At 43.7% G+C, this 24033-nt stretch overlaps 1 long non-coding RNA gene across 1 annotated transcript in view; it reads left to right on the top strand.

Annotated features, from left to right (window-relative positions):
• The first annotated feature begins 4274 nt into the window (after positions 1–4274).
• LOC137351932 (uncharacterized) overlaps positions 4275–24033 on the top strand; it is a 105177-nt gene continuing 85418 nt past the window's right edge. The window contains exon 1 of the long non-coding RNA XR_010969599.1: positions 4275–4383. This is a non-coding gene — a long non-coding RNA (uncharacterized lncRNA). The remainder of the gene's footprint in view (positions 4384–24033) is intronic.

The raw sequence follows: 24033 nt of genomic DNA, 5'->3' as shown, positions 1-24033 counted from the left end.
AAGCTCTATAGAGACCAATAATCAAATCTACAAGACCTTTATCTACATAGGCAGTGTTGAAATTATTACCAATTCCAGAAGAAAGAAAATGCTTGCATTTATATCATACCTTTCACATCCTCAGGATCTGCTGAAGAGCTACACAGCCAATAAAAGGACTTCCTGAATGCAATCACTGCTGTAAGGCAGGAAAATGCAGCAGCCAATTTAAGCACAGTGGGATCCCAAACACATCAATGAGATGAATGACTAATTAAACTGATTTTGGTGGAGGGATGAATGTTGACTGGGATGCCTCTCTGCTCCTCTTCAAATAGTGCCATGGGATCCTTTATAACCAACCAAACGGACAATCAGGAACTTCGTTTAACAGCTTATCTAAAATGCAGTTCTCCTTTAAAATGCTAGACTTGATTATGTGCTCAAGTCCTGGAGTGGGACTCGAACCCACAGCCTGCTGACTAAACAGAGCCATGCTGACACTTGGAGAAATAGGGAAGATGCTGAGGGATAGTAACTATTAGTGGAGTTACCTTTGGTAGATGGATGGGAGGGAAAATTAAGCAGAGAATATAATGGGCAGCCAATCCAATGTTATTTATTCTACACTATAATCCAAGATTAAAATGGGCCCCCATTACGTGAATTCTGGGGGCCAATTGATATAATCTGCTGCTCTCAGTAACAAACAAACTAGACAAGGAAGTCATTAGTTCTGATGAAAGGTCACTGACCTGTTTCTCTCTCCACAGATGCTGCCAAACCTGCTGAGTATTTTCAGCACTTAGTTTTTATTTCAGATTTCCAGCATCCATAGTATTTTGCTTTTATTTTAAGGAAGTCAGTATGTAATTAACAAGGTGCCTAAACCTGTGTCTCACCACCTTATGGTACAGTACATCTGTGATCCAAAGCATGCACCTGTGGCAGTTTAATCGTGAAATAGTTAGACGTTTAATGTGATGGAACTGGGTGCTCTGTTTTGAAAAAAATGCATCTAGAAAGACATAAACTAATCATTGCTTCACTCTGTCTTTTCCTTAACTATTTGTAAGAACCCTGATAAGTACAGAGCACATTCTGACACAATCCAATACTAATGAAATACTCGCTGAAAAAAATCTTGTATGATGTAGTAAAGCAATTATAAAGGAAAATGCAGGATATATTTTTAAAAACTCAGATGGCTTTAGAGGCTGGAAACATAGCCCTAATTCCTAGTGAAATGTTACTTTTCCAGATACTGATATAAAACTAGCAAATGCAGAATCCACTTTCACAACAGCCAGAGTTCACATTGATGCCAAATATTTGATCTTGTCAGCTGATAGATTGGTGATGAGGGCTTGACCTGTTTATCCCACAGGGACAGAGTGTAATAAATCTGCATTTATGTCCCCGATTGCCTGATTGTTGCAATCAAAACCAGCAGGTGCTTATTTTGATCCATTATTGCAGAAAAAAGGGCAAAAGACTAAAAACAAAATCTGCAATAATACTGTCTGTGAGAAATCAGCCTGGCTCAGTTAGTAGCATCTCTAACTCATAACATTTTGAGCTCAAGATCTACGCCAGGATTTGAGCAATTATTCGAGGTTGCCACTTCAGGTGCAGTACTGAAGTGCTATTCTTGGATAAGATATTATACTCAGGCTGTGTCAATCCTCTCAGAACAAAGGATCCCATGACACTTTTTGAAGAAAAGCATGGGACTTCTCCTGATGTCTTGGCCAACATTCCTCTCTCAACCAACAGCACCGAAAGCAGATTGTCTGATCATTTATTTCATTGCTGATCTCATTGATTAGCAGAACAGGATTGAGGGACTGAATGGCCTCCTCCTGTTCTTAAGTGTCTTGAGCATTTTTTTATTCTTTCATGGAATGTGGGTGTCACTGGCCGGCCAGCATTTGTTGCCCATCCCTAATTGCCCATAAACTGCGTGGCTTGCCAGGCCATTTCAGAGGGCAGTTAAGTCAACCACATTGGATTACTAGTCCACTGACATCATCACTATGCCCCATTGCCGTCTCCTACACACTTGTCTGACAGGCGAGGTCCAGGTAGCAGAATGTATGGATTGTGTAACCATGCAGAAGTCAGGTGCAAGAGTAACTTAGGGAAAGGTACCAAGGACCTTCCGAAGTTAAGCTGTGACATAATGGAATAGCAGCAGAAATGGAATAAGTGAGCTGACAACAAGAAATGCCTCACAACCCTGAGAATTTGTTAAATGGAAAATGAAAAGTGTTGGCATTTTTTCCCCAAGTTCCCACATTTTGAATATGCTTATCATAATTAAGCAGTAACATTACAGACTGAATTTAGACCCAATTGGTGATCCAGTCAGTGACTGTTAAGATGCAACTCTCGATTGCCAAAGCAATCTTGAGCTTGAAATCCCTCAGTGTGCTATTTTTGGTTAATGTGTTCATATCAAATCAAATCAAATCAAATCAAATTTTAATAATTTCCAGGTAAAGACATTTAAAAAAATTCAGCACCATTTGACCTGACCCTAACTTAATCCTAACCACTAAAAATGGTGCACAGAGAAATCGAAACCCTAAATATTGGTGGTCAGGAACATGTTAACATGTTGAAACTGGATTAGTTAATGTACTGAGCAGAACTTCTTGCTTCAACCAATATTCCGTTTTCTATTTCAACGAAATGCTGCAGTTGTCATTATCACCGTCCTATTACAACCAGTGACCAGTAAGATACAACACATAATACAGCCCAATGTCACACTGTGACAAGTGCTTCAAATTCTGGGATTAAAATTCTTCCAATGTGATAAAAGTCATATTTCAACGAACGCCACAGTGAAATGCAAATGCTAGTCTAATCCAACGATAAACATCTGTGCAAGAAAGGATTTAAAATATCCTTCTATTAAACCACCAGGATGGAAAATCTGTTCCACCTCAGGCAGGATCATTCAAACAGTACACTCTTTATCTTAACGTAACTTGTCGGGTTGGGAAATTGATGCGATCAAATCGGCTGCCCATTTGAACAGTGTATAAATAGTGTGGGAACTGTGTAAACAGTGTCAAAACAGCATGCAGTGTGTCAAGAAGCATGGAGACAGTGTAAATAGTATGTAATACCACCAACAACTTGCATTTATATAGTGCTTTTTAAATAGTAAAATGACCCAAGGCATTTCTCAGGAGCATTTTAAAGCAAAATTTGACACTGAGCTCACAAGGAGATATTTAGGGCAAATGACCAAAACCTTGGTCAAAGAGGTAGGTTTTAAGGAGTGTCTTAAAAGAGGAAAGTGAAGTATAGACTTGGCGAGGTTTAGGGACAGAATTCTGAAACTTAGGGCTTCAAAAGCTGAAGGCACGGCTGCCAATGGTGGAGCGATTAAAATTGGTGATGTACAACAGGTCAAAATTAGATGAACTTAGATTTCTTGGAGGGTTATGGAGCTGGAGGAGATTACAGAGATAAGGAGAGGCGAGGCCATGGAGGGATTTGAAATCAAGGTTGTGAATTTTAAAATTGAGGCGTTGCTTAGCTGGGAGCGAATGTAGGTCAGTGAACACAGGGTTTCATGTGAGTTAGGATACAGGCAGCAAGGGTTAGGATGACCTTAAGTTTATGGAGGCCGAAAGATGGGAGGCCAATCAGAAGTGCATTGGAATTGTCAAGCCGAGTGATAACAAAGGCATGGTGAGGTTTTCAGCAAAAGATCAGCTGAGGCAAGGGTGGAGTCGGGCAATGTTACAGAGGCAGAGATAGGAGGTCTCAGTGTTAAACAACGTGGAAACAGCATGTAAAACAGATGGCCTATCTAATCATATCAGTGTCCCACTGTGTTGGGTTATAATTAATCCCCGTTGTTTTGTTCTAATTCTTTTATTCCATTTGCTGTGTGTGCCCACTCATCCAATGTTCCAGAGTTTAGTCTCTTGTTCTAGTTTAATCCCTTTTGCACAGTAATGAGGGGCAGGTAAAAGGTGGGAAATGAAATCTTTATTACTGTTTATTTTCCAGATTTCCTCATTCCTATCCTGAGTGCTGAGACTCCTGTGTAGAATCTTTATATTTGTTCCTGAGGTGTGAGTGATGTTGGCAGGACCTCATCCTAGACGCTGCGAAGGTGGTGATTGGCCTTCTGCTGACCTCAGCAGTATGGGGAGATGTGACAGAGTGGGAATGTCACTGAACTAGCAATCATTGATATCATACCATAGCAATCCAGAAGTCTAGGTTAATGCCCTGTATATAAAATTTCAGTGCTGTTGTTTTAAGTTTCTATTTCTATATGCTTCTTTTTGCAGCAAACCTGAGTGATTATCTGCACCTTTTGCTTCCTCCAATTGTCAAACTGTTCGATAGACAGGAAGTGTCACTGGGACCTAGAAAGTAAGTTAACAGTTGTATATTTACAGTTTGCTATTTCGCAGACCTTTCAAAATAAGGTTATACTCCATCTTTAGTATTCATAATTCATTTTTTTTCTTGAGAAATAGTACAAATGCGTTTTTGAGTATTCAACTAATAGTTTCATAATTAGCTCCTAAGTAGATTGGTCACTTTCAAACTTGATGTCAGCATTGTCAACCAAGTTGCCAATTTACACATTGAGAACTGTTGGGGGTGGGGGGAGGGGGGGCGGTGGCGGTGGGGGTGGGGGGGGGGGAGGAGTCGGGGGACAAGTTTTTGAATTTGAGTCCACAAACAGATCAGCCATGATCTTATAGAATGGCAGAGCAAGCTTGAGGGGCCAAATGGCCTATTCCTGCTCCTAGTTCATATGTTCGTACGTCTTTTCTATGTTCTATTTAACAAAATCATTGGTATATAATTTGCTGTCAGAATAACAGTGAGGCTAACAGATCTATAGTTAAGGGTCTTTGTACTTATACTTTCCCTTTTGTCTTGATTGTATCTCTTCTTTCTTTTGGGCCTCCTTATCTCGAGAGACAATGGATACGATTGTATCTAAAGGCTTGATTTTAACAATGCGTAATTCATGGAGAAGTATAGAATCTGCATATAGCAAAAATGTATGGAAAATCTACAATGTAACAAAATAATAGTCTCCAGGTATATGGAATTACACAACATAGCCAAGTATTTACATGTTTAGGAGGAAGAACAAAAATTGAGTTCCAGTTTCATGCTGATCATGCATCTATTTCCTAACATGCAAGCGTTGCCTTGGAAACTTTGGATCGTCTGACAGAATCTCTGGACTTCACCGACTATGCCTCAAGGATTATTCATCCAATAGTGCGAACACTGGATTGTACTCCAGAACTGTGTCAAACTGCAATGGACACACTTTCTTCATTGGTATTCCAAATTGGAAAAAGGTGAAAACAGATTCTTTACCAGTATAACTGTGAATATTTATACTGTAATTGTTTTAGCTCACAAAGTTCCAGGGCAATTTGGCAAATTGGATCCACAATTGGCTTAGTGGCAGGAGGCAGAGGGTAATGGTAGAGGGTTGTTTTTGTGAGGGGAAGCCTGTGATCAGTGGTGTACCACAGGGATCAGTGCTGGGACCCTTGCTGTTTGTAGTGTACATTAATGATTTAGATGTGAATATAGGAGGTATGATCAGTAAGTTCGCAGGTGACACGAAAATTGGTGGTGTCGTAAATAGTGAGGAGGAAAGCCTTAGATTACAGGACGATATAGATGAGCTGGTAAGATGGGCGGAGCAGTGGCAAATGGAATTTAATCCTGAGAAGTGTGAGATGATGCATTTTGGGAGGACTAACAAGGGAAGGGAATATACAATGGATGGCAGGACCCTAGAAAGTACAGAAGGTCAGAGGGACCTTGGTGTACTTGTCCATAGATCACTGAAGGCAGCAGCACAGATAGAAAAGGTGGTTAGGAAAGCATATGGGATACTTGCCTTTATTAGCCAAGGCATAGAATATAAGAGCAGGGAGGTTATGATGGAGCTGTATAAAATGCTAGTTAGGCCACAGCTGGAATACTGTGTACAGTTCTGGGCACCACACTATAGGAAGGATGTGATTGCACTGGACAGGGTGCAGAGGAGATTCACCAGGATGTTGCCTGGGCTGGAGTATTTCAGCTATGAAGAGAGACTGAAAAGGCTAGGGTTGTTTTCCTTCAAGCAGAGAAGGATCAAGGGGAAATGATTGAGGTATACAAAATTATGAGGGGAATTGATAGGTTAGATAGAAAGAAACTTTTTCCCTTCGCGAAGGGGTCAATAACCAGCGGGCATAGATTTAAGATAAGGTGCAGGAGGATTAGAGGGGATTTGAGGAAAAATATTTTCACCCAGAGGGTGGTTGGAATCTAGAACGCACTGCCTGAAGAGGTGGTAGAGGCAGAAACCCTCACAACATTTAAGAAGTATTTAGATGAGCACTTGAAACGCCATAACATACAAGGCTACGAGCCAAGTGCTGGAAAATGAGATTAGAATAGTTAGGTGCTTGATGGCCGGCACAGACACAATGTGCTGAAGGGCCTGTTTTTGTGCTCTATAACTCTATGACTCTATGACAATGCATTTTAGGTTCTCCGGTGTACAAGATCTAGTCCGAGGCCATTGGTTTGGAGTCAGTCATGGGAACTGGCTCTTCACCTCTGGCTCTGGGATTTGAATCCAGTCCATAGTAATGTGACAAAAGATTTTTCATTCTGGTGTCAGTAAGGGCCCTATATCAAATGAGATTGGGCTGGTTAACGTGGACCAACAGCACAAAACTGCCCTGAATTGGCAATCTAGCTCAGAGAAATAAAAGCATTGGGTTGTGTTAGAGGGTCTGCTTTGAGGCTGGAGATAAAGTGTTTTGTTAGGCAGAACACAAGCAACTTCATTTTAGGTGCTGTTAATGTTGGTGCTTCTTTAGCTCAGGTCAAAGGGGACCTGCATGCCTGTTCACTGCAGTTACAGGACTAAAACCAGCTTTGTTATTCCGATGACAAAATGGAAGAACTGCAAACACAACTACAACAGCGGCTCACTGTATCCACTGTATCAACTCAAGTACTTGCTGCTCAGTACCTAATTCGGGAAAACGTTGCATTCTGTGGAGTGATGTCTCTCAGCTTGAAGAGTACAAATCTCGAAAAAGGAAAATATAATTTGTTGTTTAGTGATACAGAACTTGAGTATTGCTGAAAATAGAGACATATTGTTGAAGCTTTTCGTCTTGCATTCATCAGAACAATCACAAGAATAACCAATGTAAGGGAAAACAACAACTTATACCGCATGAGAAGAGAGTGCTGATTGGTTGGCAAGTGAACTTTGATTGGTAGAGGCGTTGCCATGGCAAATGCACCAGTTTACGGTGACTGACAATTAACTGCCACACTTTGTTTGAAATTTAAAACAGGCAGCTTGACTCTGATTGGTCAAGACATTGCCCTGTGGAATGAACCAGCGAATGGCTGTCACTTATTTTGTTCAGCTAAAACAGGCGCAATGTTTGTACATGTTCTTTCTATCTGCAAAGAACAGGGCCCTGTTTATTATATGTAGCTTCTAGAACACGCAAATGTGCCACACTGCAAGCCCTACTGACAATCTTAAATTGGTTGTCAGCGTAATTCTTAGCACACTGTGGATTATTTAGCAAATGTTGTCCAATTGCGGAATCACATCTAGCGTTAGACACTGTGTTTTGAGTTTTGCAAGCACGGGCTGGTTGGGTACGGCCCGTGCCTTCCTCATTGCGAACTCTTGTTAACTCTCAGCCCTGTGTGATCTTTGTACTGTAGTTCAACAGAATAAGCCACTCTACCAGCTGAATCAAATAATTTAGGTGGCAGAACATTTCTGTAATCATCAGTTCGGGATATGATCTGGAAATCTGTGCACACATCATGTGCACAATCAACTCACTGAGCCTCTCTTTACTACCTTAAGACGCAACATAAAACCTACCTCTTTGGTCAAGATTTTGGTCACCTGCCTTTTGTGACTTGGTGTCAAATTTAGTATGGTAACACTCCTGTAAAGCATTTTGAGATGTTTTCCTATGTTAAAGATGCCATATAAATGCAGGTTCTTGTTGTAGTTACCCAAATATTGATTGGGACAATGTTAGAGTAAAGGGAAAAGAGGAGGAGGAATTTCTGTACTGTGTTTAGGAGAACTTCCTTGACCAGTATGTTCTTTGTTCAACTAGAAAGGAGGCATTGCTGGATCCGGTGCTGGGGAATGAGGTGGGTCAAGTGGGCCAAGTATCATAAGGTTTAGATTGATAATGGAGAAGAGCAAGGAACAATCTAAAGTAGAACTTCTAAATTGGAAGAGGGCTGACTTCAATGGGATGGAAGGGGATCTAGCCCGAGTTAAAATTGAACCAAAGACTGACAGTAAAAACTGTAATGGAACAATGGTGATTTAAGAAGGAGATGTTTCAGGTACAGGCTAGGTACATTCCAACAAGAAGGAAATGCATAGGAAACAAAACCAGGACTCCTTGGATGACATGGGAGATAGAGAATATGACGAAACAAAAAAAAGATGCATGTCAGGTGAATTCTTCAAACAAGAACCAGGCTAAATACAATAAGTTGAAAGGGAAGGTGAAGAAGAAAATAAGACTGGCAAAGAGAGAATATGAGAAGAGAATGGCAGTCAATTTAAAAGGGAACCCAAAAATATTTTACCGGCATGTAAATAGAAGGCAGGTAGTAAGAGGCAGGGTAGGTCCTATTAGGGACAAAGAGGGTGACATATGCTTAGGGGCGCAGGTCAAGGGTAGAATACTTAATGAGTACTTTGTATCAGTGTTTACCAAGGAAGAGTATGGTGACAAAATATCAGTAGAAGCAGAGATGGTAGAGGCAATAGAGTGAAAATTGATAGGAAGGAGGTATTGGAAAGGCTAGAGTGGATATGTTGCCTGATCCAGATGGCTTGCATCACAGGTTGCTAAAGGAAGAGTTGAGATAGGGAAAGGCTTGCCATAATCTTCCAATCTTCTCTGGATACGGGAGAGGTACCAGAGGATTGGAGAGTAGCAAATGTGACACCCTTATTAAAAAAAACATTTCTAGTAACTACAGGCCAGTCAGTTTAAAATCAGTGGTCGGTAAGGTTTTAGAAACAATAATCAGGGAAAAAAAATCAACAGTTACTTGGAAAGGTTTGAGCTAATTAAGGATAGCCAACAAAGATTTGGAAATGGCAAATCATGCTAGACTAATTTAATTAAACTTTTTGATGAAGTCACAGAGAAGGTTGATGAAAAGAATGCAGTGGATGTTGTCTATATCAATTTTAAGAAAGTGTTTGACAAAATAACACATAAAAGGCTGGTTAACAAAATTGCGGCTCATGGAATAGGAGAGTCAGTGTCAATTCGGATAAAAATATTGGCTTAAGGACAAAAAATAGCGAGTTATGGTAAACAGTTGTTTTTCAGACTCGAGGATAAAGTCATTGAGTCACTTGCAGCACTGGGTTCATGTCTTTGGGAACAGTGGTGTTTCCCAAGGTTCAGTGCTAGGATCACTGTTTTTTATATATATATATAAGTGACTTAGATATTGGAAATCAGAATAAAATTTCAAACTTACTGACAATACCAAACTTACGCCAGGGCCAAGAGCTGCCGACCACACGCAATCTCATGGCGGCTGGCCAATTAAGGGGAATTTGATGCACGGGAGCCGACCATTACGTGGTCAGTGGTGGGGTCGGAGGTGGTGATGGAGACTCCGGCATCAGCTGACATTTCTAACGGGCTGCCAGACCTGCATTAGATATTCCTTTGTGTATCGATAGGATTTCCAGAGTGCTGAAAGACTGCAGAATAATGGCAGACTATAGACCCCAGATGGCCCCACGCTTGAGTGATGCCTCCCTCCAGGTGTTCTTATAAGCTGCCAGGGAAAGGACAGAGATTCTCTTCCCTAGGGATGGGAGGAGGAGAGCTGGGAGTCTGGCCAAGCAAGCCTGGCTGTAGAGAGCAGAGAAAGTCAGCAGCTGTGGGTCACCACAAGGACATGAATCCACTGCTGCAAGTGGCTTAGTGACCTCATCCAGGCCACAAAAGTGAGTACTTCTTAAAGCCTTCAATTCTTGAGCCTTACCTCTGTCAGAGCAGGAGGATGTGTTGGGTGGAGAAGAAGTGCCCACCCAGACTTGGACAAAGGGTCAGGGGATGCAGACAAACTGCCTGAGGTATGGCAAAATGGTGCTGAAAGGAGGCTGTTTGTTGTTGGAGACCCTCACAAGGTCCTATAAAGGGGCTGGATGCAGGAGGCATCTATGTGCCCCCATACGTTATCGATGGACAAGCATCGGCATATGTCTTGGGAATGTTCCTGCTGGGAAATCAACAGCTTTCATCCTTGTGTCTGCAGGAGAAGATTGCACATAATGTCAGAGAGTGGGCCAAGATCAGTGATTCTCCATGTCCTGAGCCGGATGGAGGAGGAGGCCATGGAGCAGGCTGGGCCACAGGATGGAAGAAGCATTGCAGATGGAGGCACAGGGGCATCTTCCCAAGACATTGAGTAGGGTCATTGTAGGGTATAAGGGTGCATCAGCAGCAATGGAGCCAGGCATCTGGTGCCTACAGGGATCTTCAATGTAATGGGGTGTGCTGTGTCGGGAGGGGAGGCCTTTGACCCTTCAATGTCTCTGTTCTCTCATGCTTGTCATGTGGAACATACTCGAAGAGGCTCTGAGGTTGTGGGAGAGTCTGCCACCTCTGAGGGGGAGGACAGAACCTCAGAGGGTGCATCATCACTTCATGCCCATGCACTGTCCACCAGCACAGATACTCTCATGTCAGTGGGTATGTGCTCGGTTAGATTTGGACACATAACCTGGTGAGCACATTACACACATGCCCGAGCAGCTGACGGAGGCTGTAACAGCCCAGGACTCCGACAGTCAGAGGACTGTGGGAAGCCAGGCCCATGCTGAGCCCCGGGCTCATGACGTGCCTCTGGTGTTGCCAGCATCACGGGAAATGCTACAGCTGCAGCGAGAGGTCAGGCAACAACTGGCAGAGATGCCAGAGGCTATGTGTGCCCAAGTGTGGACGATGGAGGAGTCCATCCAGGCCTTGAGAGCTCAGTATTAGTACACAAGATTGAGAGGTTGGCAGCTCTGATGGAGAGCTACATCCATCAGAGCACTCAGTGTCTGCAGGACATTTGTGCAGATCTGCATAACCTCAACCTGACCATGAGCTCAAGGCAGTAGTGGTAGGGCAAGACGGGGATAGGGGATCTCGAGTCACCACCAGGTCCTCTGCCCTCTCAGGTCAGCAGGGGAGGCAGAAATCTGCCTTGCACGGGAGGAGAAGCTGCTGCCCACTGCCACTGGGAGCTCCTCTCAAGGTGTTCCTGATACGGTCAGCTGTTCCTCTGCCTGATGACAGAGCGGCCACTTCTTCTGTGCAGGAGGACCCTGACATGCCGGGGCCCACCTGGCCTAAGGCAACCAGATGACAACTGCCAAGGTCATCCCTAGCCAAGGGGCAGAAAGATCAGCAGCTTGCCTCCAACTCAGCTGAGAGTGCAGGGAGAACACTACCTAGGAGTTCATGCAAAAGAATGAAGAACACCTAGAATTCACCGCTGAATGAGTATTGTAGATAGAAAGGGTAGTGTTTGCTGTCATGGCCAGTAAAGAAATTTTTCCAAAAACACAATCTCCTTTCTATTCCATATGGCCTTTGGCGATTCATTTCAACCCTGCCTCTGTGAAAAGGCTCGAGGCGAGGGATTATGCTGCGAAGGGATCCAGTCTGGAACCTTGCCAGATGAGCACTGCACAACTGATCAATGAGCGATTGTTTTCCAAAAGGAAATAAGGCAACAACAAGGCTGCATAAAGACAAGTATTTATTGCTCAACATACAACTGGCAGTAGGGATCAAAGGAAACGCGAATGTATAAGGGCATCACGTGCCTCCCTTGCACGTATGTCATGGCATCTTTCTTGTTGTCCCAGGGGTCCTTCATCTGGTGATGCTTGGCCAGCTTCCTCCTCCGCACCCACATCATCCGAGGAGGCCACATGCTTCTCGCATTTCTCATTGTTCATTGCCTCCCACTCTGTAGCGTTAGGTTGTGCAGACCACCACAATTTGTGAGACCCTCACCGGGGCATACTGAAGGGCTCCACTGGACTGATCTAGGCACCTGAATCTCATCTTCAGCAGACTAATGGCCTGCCCTATTGTCGCTCGCGTAGTTCCATGGCAGTGTTGTACCTCTCCTCTGCATCTATTCGAGGGTTCCTCAGAGGCATCAGTAACCATGTCCTCAGTGAGAAGCGCCTTTCCCTGAGAATCCATTCCTGAAGGCGTGCGAGAGGCCGGAAAAGCTCTGCCACCTCAAAATGTAGGCATCGTGGCAACTTCCTGGAAAACATGCACAGGCCTACAGGATCCGTTTACGGTGGTCGCAGACCAGTTGTACATTGAGGAAGTGGAAGTCCTTCCTGTTTATGAAGACCACTGGCTGATGTTCAGGAACCTTTACGGCCACATGCATGCAGTCGATGACACCCTGCACCTGGGGGAATCCAACCCAATAGACTTCACAGCTTGAGAGTTGGGATCCTTGCGGAAGAGCAGTTAACGGCCCTCCTAAAAAGGGCATTGGTGACCTCCTCCATGCACTGATGGGCTGCTGACTGTAAGATCCCACACATGTCCCCAGTGGATCCCTGGAATGATCCAGAGGTGTAAAGCTCAGTGGCATGGAGATCTTCAGCGCCACTGACATTGGATTTCCACCAAGTCCCCTGGGGCCCTGCTCATCCTGCATCATAGCACATGGGTCAGTGATGGCCTCCCCGGAGAGGCGCAGTCTTTGTTGATGCTGCCTCTCAGACATCTGCAGGTAGTTAAGTCTCACCCGGTTGACCCTCTCTGGAGGGTACTTTCTTCTGCCAGCTCATTGTTCACCTAGAATGTCACTCCTGCACTCCTGGGATCTTTGCCCCCACTCCTCAGAGGATGCCCGATGCCTGCCCTTTTCCACCCTGCCTGGCAGTTGATGCTGCCTCTTCCAATGGCCTTCCCTTGCAGCCAGCAATGAGCTGCGGCTTCTATGTCGCCTCTTTCAACCAAGCGAGGCTCTGAAGCCCCTGATTCCTTTGAGCCATTATTAAAATTTAAAACTCTGAATAAAATTGCTGTCAATAGGCCTCTTAAGTACCTGAATTGCCTGCCCACCTGGTTGATGTCTGATCTCCGCCCTCCATGTTTGATGCCATGGACAAAATTGGGATGTGACATCACGACATTGGACTTTCTGACTGACATCTCCCGTCCCGATTTTATGTCCCCCCCCCCTCCACCCCACCCTGCCACCTCCACACAAAAATCAGCTCATGGACATAACGTTGGCTGAAAGACAGGAAACAGAGACTAATGGTAAATGGCTGTTTTTTGGACTGGAGGAAGGTATATAGTGGTGTTCGCCACAAATCGGTATTAGGGATATTGCTTTTCTTGGTCTATATTAATGGCCTAGACTTGGGTATGCAGGACACAATTTAAATATTTACAGATGACACAAAACTTGGCAGCATTGTGAACTCTGAGGAGGATAGTGAAAGACTTCAGGAAGACATGGACAGGCTGGTGGAATTGGCAGACAAGTGGCCAATGAAAATTAATGCAGAAAATTGTGAAGTGATATATTTTGGTAGGAAGAATGCAGAAAAGCAATATAAAAAAAAAAATTCTAAAGCAGGTGCAGGAGCAGAGGGACCTGGGGATATATGTGCATAAATAATTGAAGGTGGCAGAGTAGGTTGCAAAAGCAGTTAATAAGGCACACGGATCCTGGGCTTTAGAAATATAGGCATAGTGTACAAAAGCAGGGATGTTAAGGTGAAGCTTTATAAGACACTGGTTTGGCTTCAACAGGAGTATTGTGTCCAATTCTGGGCAGCATACATTAGGAAGAATGTGGAGCCATTGGAGAGGGTGCAGAAAAGATCTATGAGAATGGTTCCGGGGATAAGGGATAAGACTCTTCAGTTACAGGGATAGATTGGCAAAGCTGCGGCTTTTGTCCTTAGAGAAGACAAGATTGAAAGGAGATGTGATAGAGGTGTTCAAATTCTTGAAGGGTCCAGACAGAGTAGATAGGGAGAAACTGTTCTCATTTGCAGAAGGGTGGAGATTTAAGGTGAATGGCAAAAGAACCAGAGGTGACATGAAGAAAATCTTTTTTATGCAGCGAGTGGTTAGGATTCGGAATGCCCTGCCTGAGAATCTGGTGGAGGCAGATTCAATCGTGGTTTTCAATCGGGAATTGGTTAATAATTTGAAGGTAAATAAATTGCAGGGCTACGGGGAAAAGGCGAGGGAATGGGACTAGCTGAGTTGCTGTTACAGAGAACCGGCGAAATGGCCTCCTTATCTGCTGTAACCATTCTATGATTCTAACATTAACTCCAATCAAATAGCCTCTATCTTTCTAGCAATGCAATATTTTCCTTAATCAAAGTGGCCAGCCCTCCTCCTCCTCTATGTTTCCTGATTATCTTGTATACAAGAAAATTAAGCATTCATTCTTATCCTTTTAGTTTATTTTAGAGATACAGCACTGAAACAGTCCCTTCGGCCCATCGAGTCTGTGCCGACCATCAACCACCCATTTATACTAATCCTACATTAATCCCATATTCCTACCACATCCCCACCTGTCCCTATATTTCCGTACCACCTACCTGTACTGGGGGCAATTTATAATGGCCAATTTACCTATCAACCTGCAAGTCTTTTGGCTTGTGGGAGGAAACCGGAGCACCAGGAGAAAACCCACGCAGACACAAAAAGAACTTGCAAACTCCACACAGGTAGTACCCAGAATTGAACCCAGGTCGCTGGAGCTGCGAGGCTGCGGTGCTAACCACTGCGCCATTGCGTCACTAGGTTTCTGTTCATGCCATTATATCATGTTCCCCACATGGTTATTTGCACCTGCGACTCACCAACCTTGTTAACTGCACTTTATATATTTACACACATGCACTCCAAACCTAACTTAGACCTCTTCCTATTTTCTATGATCCCACCTAATTCTGTATTATTTCTAACTCCAACTGTTTCTCCAGTCCAACCCCCTGCCGAATTATAACAGATTCATGCACACTATACGCACTGTAGAGGTAATTCCATAATTCCTTGTTTCTAACTGGGAACCGGGCTGGCGGGGAGCACAGGAGAGAATTGGAGAGATAAATATGTAGACTATCACCTACCCACCAAGGTTTCCAGCAAGGGACCACAGATTAACCTTTATTATATACTTTTTTCTTTTCTTCTTTCTTTCTTCCTTCTTTTCCTCCACACAAGATCAGGGGGCAGGTTGTTCAACCTTGCCCGTCTAAGAGCGAAGTCCAAAGTACGGAAAGTCCTCATCAGAGAACTCCTCTTTGCTGACGATGCTGCTTTAACATCTCACACTGAAGAGTGCCTGCAGACTCTCATCGACAGGTTTGCGGCTGCCTGCAACGAATTTGGCCTAACCATCAGCCTCAAGAAAACGAACATCATGGGGCAGGACGTCAGAAATGCTCCATCCATCAATATTGGCGACCACGCTCTGGAAGTGGTTCAAGAGTTCACCTACCTAGGCTCAACTATCACCAGTAACCTGTCTCTAGATGCAGAAATCAACAAGCGCATGGGTAAGGCTTCCACTGCTATGTCCAGACTGGCCAAGAGAGTGTGGGAAAATGGCGCACTGACACGGAACACAAAAGTCCGAGTGTATCAGGCCTGTGTCCTCAGTACCTTGCTCTACGGCAGCGAGGCCTGGACAACGTATGCCAGCCAAGAGCGACGTCTCAATTCATTCCATCTTCGCTGCCTCCGGAGAATCCTTGGCATCAGGTGGCAGGACTATATCTCCAACACAGAAGTCCTTGAAGCGGCCAACACCCCCAGCTTATACACACTACTGAGTCAGCGGCGCTTGAGATGGCTTGGCCATGTGAGCCGCATGGAAGATGGCTGGATCCCCAAAGACACATTGTACAGCGAGCTCGCCACTGGTATCAGACCCACCGGCCGTCCATGTCTCCGCTATAAAGACGTCTGCAAACGCGACATGAAATCGTGTGACATTGATCACAAGTCGTGGGAGTCAGTTGGCAGCATTCGCCAGAGCTGGCGGGCAGCCATAAAGGCAGGGCTAAATTGTGGCGAGTCGAAGAGACTTAGTAGTTGGCAGGAAAAAAGACAGAGGCGCAAGGGGAGAGCCAACTGTGCAACAGCCCCGACAAACAAATTTCTCTGCAGCACCTGTGGAAGAGCCTGTCACTCCAGAATTGGCTTTTATAGCCACTCCAGGCGCTGCTTCACAAACCACTGACCACCTCCAGGCGCGTATCCATTGTCTCTCGAGATAAGGAGGCCCAAAAGAATTATATACATTAGACATATATAAGTATATTTTAATATTTAATATCTTATTTTTCATTGAAATTAATTTCTTTCAATTTCTAAATAATTTCCCTCCATTACATTACATGATATCACTCTTTGTTACATTACATGATCGTCTCCTTATCAAACAACACAAAGATATGTAATGGTTTTCACTGACATTCTCATGATGGTCTGTGGCACAATTTAACTATTCAATCACTGTACATCAGTGGCCCTGATATGTAAAAGGACCCATGGCACTATTTCAAAAAAGATCAGGGGGGTTCTTCTGGAGTCCTGGCCAATATTTATCCTTCCGCCAAACAAATGATTTGGTCATTTATTTCATTGCTGCTTATGGAGTCTTGCTGTGCATCAATTGCACATTACAATAGTAACTGCACTTCAGACGTGCTTCATTGGCTATAAAGCGCTTCAGAATGTTGTGAAAAGTGCTTTAAAAATGTAAGCCTTTCTTTCTTTCCTTATTGTATGAAGTGCATTGAGACATTTTACTATTTTAACGTGCTTTCTCACCGAAAGTTGTTGTTGTTACATTGGATAAAGCAGCATATCCTTCTGCCATGGGGAATCCGCTAGTAATGATTCAACTTCTTCTGTGTCCAAGAATTTTTCATTGTTTTATCATTACTGCTTTTTTTCATTCTCCAAGTAGACTGTACTTTTGTCTACACCTGGTACTTACAGGAGGTTTACACCCAGCTAAAATATTTGACAACTAATAAGTGGTTAATTACTTTGCTGGATTCCATTTATTCATCATTCATTACCTGCACCCCATTATTGCTGCTGTTTCTAGATTCCTAATCCTTTAATTAGGATCCCTAACCATTTGTTTCACTGGGAATGTTGCTGTTTATTGCTATATGCAGCGTACATGTTATACTCATAGACATCAACACTTTATCATCATTTATTTGCAACAGAAGTTGGTTGCAAGTGTGCAGTGCAATCAAAACCTCCATCAAACTGCAAAAACAGTTACTGCAAAAAGCAACTGACCTATTTATGGTGATTTTATTGCAAAACAATTCATCGTAAAAGCTTCTAGAAGGTAAATGACACCATGTTGTGAAACGCTACATTTATCACCTTAATCTTATTGTTGTCACGTTTTTATATTGCAGCAAACTGAAAGTGGCAATAAATTAATCCTCCATATTGAAACATTTAAATAATGAATTCCCCTGAACAAACTGCCAGCCTCTTTTTAGTCATCATTCTTTACAGGTGCAGTAACTACCATTAGTTGTTGAGTTACATTTTGAAGCATGTACTGAGGGTAAAAGTAGTTACGTTTATACCCTGACGATTAAGCAGATTATCCTGTTAAATCCAACAGTAGAGGGCCCTATATTCGAACCTCTGGACTGCTTACCGCCTGCTTTATTTCACCCATTCACAGTTAGTTTACTTCAGGGTGGCACAGTGGTGCAGCGGTTAGCACTGTAGCCTCACAGCTCCAGGGACCTGGGTTCAATTCTGGGTACTGTCTGCAGATTTTGCAAGTTCTCCCTGTGACTGTGTGGGTTTCTGCCGGGTGCTCCAGTTTCCTCTCACAGCCAAAGACTTGCAGGTTGATAAGTAAATTGGCCATGGTAAATTGCCCCTAGTTTGAGTAGGTGGTAGGAGAATGGTGGGGATGTGGTAGGGAATATGGGATTAATGTAGATTTAGTATAAAATGGGTGGTTGTTGGTCAGCACAGACTCAGTGGGCCAAAGGGGCTTGTTTCAGTGCTGTATCTCTCTCTATGAGAATCACTTCCTGTAACTTAATGCAAAACCTGCATCACTGGCCCAGCTTTCCACTGTGGCCAATTCACCAGGATCCAGGAAACCCTGACATATTGTCATGGGCAATTGTACCTGAACTCACAGAGTGCAGTGATTAGTTTTTCTTTTTATTTATTCACATACACAGCCACTCAGATTAAACAAACACTTTCAGTTTGTGCACCTTTATCATCAAATCTAAAATATTAATGAAACACCAGCTCAATCCAACATTCATGCATGTTTGGGTGAAACACAAGAACACAAGAAATAGGAGCAGAAGTAGACCATTTGACCCATCGAGCCTGCTCCGCCACTCAATATAATCATGACTGATCTTGGGCTTCAATTCCACTTTCCTGCCCGCTCCCCAGATCCCTTGATTCCCTGCAACACCAAAAATCTGTCTATCCCAGCCTTAAATGTATTCAATGATGGAGCATCCACAACCCTCTGGGGTAGAGAATTCCAAAGATTCACAACCCTTTGAGTGAAGTAATTTCTCCTCATCTCAGTCCTGAATGATTGACCCCTTATCCTGAGACTGTGTCCCTGTGTTCTAGATTCCCTGACCAGTGGGAACAATCTCTGAGCTTCAACCATGTCAAGCCCTTTCAGAATCTTATATGTCTCAATTAGATCACCTCTCATTCTTCTAAACTCCAGAGAATATAGGCCCAATTTACTCAGCCTCTCATCATAGGAGAACCCCCTCATCCCAGGGACCAATCTAGTAAATCTTCACTGCACTGCCTCCAGTGCAATTATATCCTTTCTTAAATGTGGAGACCAAAACTGCACACAGTATTCTAGGTGCGGTCCCAACAAAGCCCTGTACAATTTTAGTAAGGCTTCTTTATTGTACTCCAATCCCCTTGCAATAAAGGCCAATATGCCATTCGCCTTCCTAATAGCTTGCTGCACCTGCATGTTAACTTTGTGTGTTCCTTGTACGAATACCTCCCTCAAGTCTCTCTGAACATCAACACTTACCCGTTTCACACCTTTTAAAAAATATTCTGCTTTTCTATTTTTATGACCAAAGTCATCAACTTCACACTTCCCTACATTATACTCCATCTGCCATCTTGTCAGAAACGGGGGAATTTATAATGGGGAACAAAGAAATGGCAGACCAATTAAATACATACTTTGGTTCTGTCTTCACAAAGGAGGACACAAATTACCTCCCAGAAATGTTGGGGAACATAGGGTCTAGTGAGAAGGAGGAACTGTATGAAATCAGTATTAGTAGGGAAATGGTGTTAGGGAAATTGACGGGATTGAAGGTCGATAAATCCCCAGGGCCTGATAATCTACATCCCAGAGTACTTAAGGAAGTGGCCCTAGAAATAATGGATGCATTGCTGGTTATTTTTCAAAATTCTATAGACTCTGGAACACTTCCAAACCCATTATTTAAAAAATAAGGTAGAGAGAAAACAGGGAATTATAGACTGGTTAGCTTGACATCAGTTGTGGGGGAAATGCTAGAGTCCATTATAGAAGATGTAATAGCAGAGCACTTGGAAAACAATGACAGGATCGGACAAAGTGAACATGGATTTACAAAAGGGAAATCATGCTTGACAAATCGACTGGAATTTTTTAAGGATGTAATGAGTATAATTGATAAGGGAGAACCAGTGAATGTGGTGTGTTTGGATTCTCAGAAGACTTTCGATAAGGTCCCACGTAAGAGTATAGCGTGCAAAATTAAAGCACATGGGATTGGGGGTAAGGTACTGACATGGATAGAGAACTGGTTAGCAGACAGGAAACAAAGAGTAGGAATAAATGGGTCTTTTTCCGAGTGGCAGGCAGTGACTAGTAGGGTACCACAGGGATCAGACCCCAGTTATTCACAATATATATTAATGACATAGATGAGCGAATTAAATGTAATATATCTAAGTTTGCAGATGACACAAAGCTGGGTGGGGGTGTGAGGTGTGAGGAGGATGCAGAGAAGCTCCAGTGTGATTTGGACAGGTTGAGTGAGTGGGCAAATACATAGCAGATGCAGTATAATGTGGATAAATGTGAGGTTATCCACTTTGGTAGCAAAAACAGAAAGGCAGATTATTATCTGAATGGCTGTAAACTGAAAGAGGGGAATATGCAATGAGACCTGGGTGTCCTTGTGCACCAGTCGCAGGTGCAGCTGGCAGTTAAGAAGGCAAATGGTATGTTGGCCTTCATAGCCAGAGGATTCGAGTACAAGAGCAAGGATGTCTTGCTGCAATTGTGCAAGGCCTTGGTGAGACCACATCTGGAGTATTGTGTGCAGTTTTGGTCTCCTTATCTGAGGAAGGATGTTCTTGCTATGGAGGGAGTGCAGCAAAGGTTCACCAGACTGATTCCTGGGATGGCAGGATTGAGGTATGATGAGAGATTGGGTCGATTAGGCTTGTATTCGCTAGAGTTCAGAAGAATAACAGGGGATCTCATAGAAACCTACAAAATTCTAACAGGACTGGACAGACTAGATGCAGGAAGGATGTTCCTGATGCTGGTGGAGTCCAGGACCAGGGGTCACAGTCTAAGGATAAGGGATAAGCCATTTAGGACTGAGATGAGGAGGGATTTCTTCACCTAGAGGGTGGTGAACCTGTGGAATTCTCTACCACGGAAAGCAGTTGAGGCCAAATCATTTAATATATTCAAGAAAGAGTTAGATATGGTTCTTCGGGCTAAGGGGATCAAGGGATACAGGGAGATGGCGGGAACAGGGTACTGAGTTTGGATAATCAGCCATGATCGTATTGAATGGTGGTGCAGGCTCGAAGGGCCGAATGACCAACTCCTGTTCCTATTTTTTTCTATGTTGCCCACTCACTTAACCTATCTATATCTCTTTGCAGCCTCTCTACATCCTCCCCGCAGCTTACCTTTCCACCGAGCTTTGTATCATCCGCAAACTTAGATACATTACTCTCTGTCCCTTCATCCAAGTCATTAATGTAGAGTGTAAATAGCTGAGGTCCCAGCACTGATCCTTGCGGCCCCTCTATTCACTGCCTGCCAACTTGAAAATGCCCCATTTATGCTCACTCTCCGCTTCCTGTCTGTTAACCAATCCTCTATCCATGCTAATATATTATTCCAACACCATGAGCCCTTATCTTGCCTATTAATCTTTTGTGTGGCACCTTATCGAATGCTTTTTGAAAATCCAGGTATACTACAGCTACTGGTTCCCCTTTATCTACCCTAGTTACATCCTCAAAAAACTCTAATAAAATTGTCAAACAGGATTTTCCTTTAGCAAAACCATGCTGACTTGTTCTAATCATACTATGCTTTTCCAAGTGCATTGTAAAGACTTCCTTCATAATAGTTTCGAGCATCTTCCCAACAACTGATGTTAGGCTAACTGGCCTGTAATTCCCAGTTTTCTCTCTACGTTCTGTCTGGAAAAGTGGTGTAACATTTGTCAACTTCCAATCTGATGGGGGACCATTCCCGAATTTAAGGAATTCTGGAAAATCATAGTCAGTGCATCCACTATCTCTGCAGCTATCTCTTTTAGAACCCTAGGATGTAGGCCATCTGGTCCTGGGGACTTGTCGGATTTTAGTCCCTCAAGTTTCCCCAGTACTCTGATAACTCATGGACTACCCTGATCTATGGAGAGAGGACTGTGTGTGTTCACCAATGTTCCTGACAAGGTGCAGGAGTAAATCTTGAAATTTAACCAGAATGTTGAGGAGAGTAAAAGTAATTATACATTTAGATTTTCACTTGAAGTCATTTCTAAAATAAATCACTGCAGAAATTTCCGTTCAAAATACTTGTCAACAGGTAGATGTAGTTAGAGATAAGAAAAGGGAAAAACATCTTTGGAAGAATCCAATTCTGAAAGAACTGAAGGAATCTACTCCACAGTGATTCAAAATATTCCAGAAAATTCACAAAGTGCACGAGAGATTGCATTGATCCATTTCTGAGCAGGAGTGTGTATATTAATCCAGTAAAAATGCAAACAATTCCTCACGTTGTTTCCCATTCTAAATTCCTAAGTATGTATAATGGAGATTACCCACGTAAACCTGTCACACGCTCTTGCCGGGGGTGGCACTGCAGTATCTTCAATCGGAGGAGGGTGTAATTACAGCATGGCAATTTTATGTAGGCAGTTTCAATTACAGACATAGGCAGAGGAATTTATGAAGGGAATATGACAGTAAGACTAGAATGGAAGACGTTAAAAAGGGGGCTGAATTACATCTACACTCCCTGATCTAAATGTCACCCCTTCCCCCGCTTCCTGCTAACCTCCTTTTCCTGCAAGACTACACAAAATCTTCACTCCCTGGTTGCAATGCCACAGGAGATTAGCCAGTAATAGTTATAGTTTAAAATGAAATACCCATGCGACTGCTCAGAATAATGAAGTTTAAAATAAAATCAGTAGAAAGGAAAATACACCTGTGCAGAAAGCAGAACATGTTGAATCAAGAAGAAAATTTGTAATTGTTTTGGCAATTTATGATTTTTAAATTCATTTAATGGGCTTGATTTTAGAGACCTCCCAACGCGGGTGATGTGGCGGGGTGAGGGGAGGGGGTGGGGTAGGGGCCAGAAAATGCCCCAGGCAGAGGCCTGTTATGGGCCTCGACGCCGGGAAGGCCTGGCCTGATATTACCGGCGGCGATGAGGCCTTGTGGTGCTGCCACCCCGCCACCCAATCCACCCCCACCCCCCCCCCCCACCACTCGGCAATGGGAGTCAAATCTGCATATTTTAAAAAATGTAAATGAATGGATAAACGGCCTACCTGCTCCCGCCGTCTGTTCCAGGGCGATATTCCGGTGGCCAGCACTCCTGCTTCCTTCGGATCTCCATCCGGGGATCCGAGGTGAAACACTGGTGGGGAGAGGGGAGCAGGTACGTTTCTTAGTGTAGCGGGGGAGGAGGGGGAATGGGAGTGGCGTCAACATCTGTACAAAGGCTGCTGATGCCATTGCCGGGGATGGACTACCCGCCCGCTCCACGTCATCTGCGGAGGGGGCGGAGGGATGCGACCTGGCCACTTAAATTAGCCGCCGTGTTTAATATCGCAGCAGCTCCACGGCATGCGTTATTTGGTGGCAAGGTAAAATGCAGCCCATTGTCTCTCCATTGAGATCCAGGAGCTCCCTACCAACAAGCACTGTGGGAGCACCTTAACCACATGTACTGCAGTGATTCAGGAACGAGGCCCACCATCACCACCTCAAGGGCGAATGGGAATGGACAATAAATTTGGCCTTGCCACCAAAGGCACTAGATTTATTTAATTAATTGAATTTAAATTCCCCACCTGCCATGGTGATATTACGAGCTCATATTGCCAAATCATTAATCTAGGCCTCTGGGTTACTAGCCCAGTAACATAATCACTATGTTGCTTTGTTCAGCATAAGAAATGGATAGTGCAGAACTGTGTAAGGCTGAGAAGGGCAGAAGGGTAATTGCAAAAGAAACAATGGTGACATGAGGATAAACCTTTTAATGCAGCAAGTGGTTAGGATCTGGAATGCACTGCCTGAGACTGTGGTGGAGGCAGGTTCAATCGAAGTGTTCAAGTGGGAATTGGATTGTTATCGATAAAGGGAGAATGTGCAGAGGTACAGGGAGAAGGTGGGGGAGTGGCACTGGTTGGTTAATTGCTCCTTCGGAGAGCCAGCGCAGACTTGACGGGCCAAATGGCCTCCTTCTGTGCTGTAACAATTCTGTGATTCTGATCTGAGGGGAAAAGGCACAATAGCCAGGATTAAAACTCAGCTTGCTGGAGGGATCTAAAGCTAAACCGGTCACAGACATGCCAAGTGTGCAAAATGGATATACAGAACCATAAAACACACAACT

Source organism: Heterodontus francisci, chromosome 37 (genome assembly GCF_036365525.1).
Source record: "Heterodontus francisci isolate sHetFra1 chromosome 37, sHetFra1.hap1, whole genome shotgun sequence".
Lineage (NCBI taxonomy): Eukaryota > Metazoa > Chordata > Chondrichthyes > Heterodontiformes > Heterodontidae > Heterodontus > Heterodontus francisci.
The sequence above is the reverse complement of the archived record's forward strand: the minus strand, read 5'-3'. Positions and strand labels throughout refer to the sequence as shown.